This window comes from Alosa sapidissima, chromosome 1 (assembly GCF_018492685.1).
Source record: "Alosa sapidissima isolate fAloSap1 chromosome 1, fAloSap1.pri, whole genome shotgun sequence".
Classification (NCBI taxonomy): Eukaryota; Metazoa; Chordata; class Actinopteri; order Clupeiformes; family Clupeidae; genus Alosa; species Alosa sapidissima.
The window spans coordinates 17960314-17962813 of NC_055957.1; the positions used below are offsets into that span (position 1 = coordinate 17960314).

The window sequence follows — 2500 nt, forward strand, 5'->3', positions numbered from 1 at the left end:
GTCTGTAACCCCCTCCTCTCTGCTCTCTTTCACTCTCCCTCTCTTTTCTGTGCCCTTCTTCCCTTTCAGTTACACCTCGTCTTCTTCCTATCTCTATCTATCTATCTATCTATCTATCTATCTATCTATCTACTGTAGCTATCCATCTAGCTATCTATCTATCTAGCTATTTTTCTCTCTCTCTCTCTCTCTCTCTCTCTCACACACACACACACACAGACACACAGACACACACACACACACACACACACACACACACACACACACACACACACACACACACACACACACAGACACACACACACTCTCTAACATACTGTACTCACAGACTGACACAGATGGTATGGAGAGGACTAAGTGCATATGTTGCCCTCTGTAGACAGGCAGCCCTGCAGCACAGAGATAGAAGAGAGAGAAGAGAGAGAGAGAGAGAAAGAGAGAAAGAGAGAAATAGAGAGGGAGAGAGAGAGAGAGAGAGAGAGAGAGAGAGAGAGAGAGAGAGAGAGAGAGAGAGAGAGAGAGAGAGAGAGGAAGGTTGGAGCCACAGCCGCAATGTTGCATAACTTTTAAAAACATCTCAAGGGCAATTTGGGGTGGTCGGCACATCGAACTGGGCATGGATGGGAAACATCATCATAGGGGACTGAGCAGGCTAGAAGAGCAAGGTGTGATAATTACCCATTTTAAATGAGTACATTATTTTTTATCTATGCTTATTTGTTGATTTGCCAAGTTCAGTGTTATGGCTATAGTTCAGTAGATTACAAAGGCTGTAGGCTAGCTTAAATGTATGATCTTTGCATTAGTTAAATAATATTTCTCTTGTGTGTGCGCATGTTTGTGGATGGAGTTCATTCTTAATTGCCCCAGTCAACTGTCTTTACACAACTGATCAGAGAGTTATACTGAATGAATACTTCAGAAAACCAGAGAGGTGCACAATAAATTGGGCGAAAAAAAATATGACAGTTAGACATAAAGGGTGAGAGAGGGAAAAAGAGAAAGAGTGAAAGATGTAGATAGAGCGAGAGAGAGAGAGAGATGCATGAATTTATTTTCACCTCAGAATGAGTCAATTTCATATGCTAACACAATTGCACAATTATGTAATTTCCGACAGCCAATCTTATCCAGGGTTATTCACTGTGGCTTCTGGGGTAATTCCTATCACTTAGCTGCCGTTTGCATACTGTCTGGTGCTTCCATCTCTATTTCTCTCCCTCTCCCCTTCCTCTCTCTTGCTACTTATATGAATATATCTCTCCCTTGTTTTTCCTCCATATCTGTCTGTCTCTTTCACACTCTGTGTCTGTTTTCACACACACACACTCATTTCTCCTGCAGATTGCTTTGCTCTGCTTCTTTAATCGCCCTCAGTGGGGTGTGACTAAAAATGTGTGTCTCCGCCATGTGTCTTCATGACTGGCAGGGCTGCTGAAGGTCGTGAGCGGTCTGATAAGGTCACCAGGCTGCTGTGGAGGTGCCGTTGGAGCCTTATCTGCAGAGACACATGGGTGATGTAGTCTTTAGTCGGCTCTTTAGAGCTACAATCCTCACCTGGCAAATCTGTAGTGACTTATATGTCATACTGCTCCATTTGTGTTTGGTCAAGAGGTGCATACACATAATTGTCCTGGGTCCATTCAGGTCTAGGTCACATAATTGACCTGTCGCTAAGCCCCGCCCCCCATTGTTACCGTGTGAAAACTCGGACAAACAAACCAGACTTGATTAGAAATACATTGTGGACAATGGCAGCTGACAGTATATGAAAGCAGGCTTTGAGGACGTTTTGATCAATAAGAGGATTTACTTTCCTCCAGAAGCTATTAAAAGGGACTTAATTATGCTATGGAGGGGTGTATTCAAAACTTAAGAATACATACAAGGTGACAAGCAGTTGTGGCAAGTAGCCTTGCAAATCACTGTGCAAAAACCACTGACGTTAATGCTAGCTAGCTAGCTAGTGGAAGATTGATACTATGATATGTTAGGTTACGTTAATATTTGATGTAGTAAGAATATAGTAGTTGGTTAATGAGCATTTTCATCTTGGGATTTAACAGGGAACCTGTGCCCACGTTGTTGGCTTAGTAGCCTACATTACGTCGAGCTGTTGCAAATGCGAGAGACGTCCTGTAGGCTACTGCTGATGAAAATATACCCCGTTTTCTAGCCTCTCGGGGTACCAGCTATCAGAATTACATGTCCCCCATGCAAAACGTTTGACCATGGTTATCCGTCGGGGTTTTTTGAGTTAATAAACTCCATAAAGAACCATTAATTTGTCATTTTATGCCTGCTGCCTGTTGTTTCCTATGGAGTTGTCCGAGCTGATGTCCGAGTCCCATTGAGGCTGGACTGTCATTGGCTCATCAGCGTTCTCAGGGTGGCGCTTAGCGACAGGTCAATTGTCCTGGGTTCATTCCGGTGTAGGTCACATAATTGTCCTGGGTCCATTCCGGTCTAGGTCACATAATTATCCTGGGTCCATTCCGGT

At 43.6% G+C, this 2500-nt stretch overlaps 1 protein-coding gene across 2 annotated transcripts in view; it reads left to right on the forward strand.

Annotated features, from left to right (window-relative positions):
* The window catches only part of LOC121724500 (zeta-sarcoglycan), a 228376-nt gene that overhangs the window by 66781 nt on the left and 159095 nt on the right, over window positions 1–2500 (forward strand). The gene's annotated exons all lie outside the window — the stretch shown is intronic.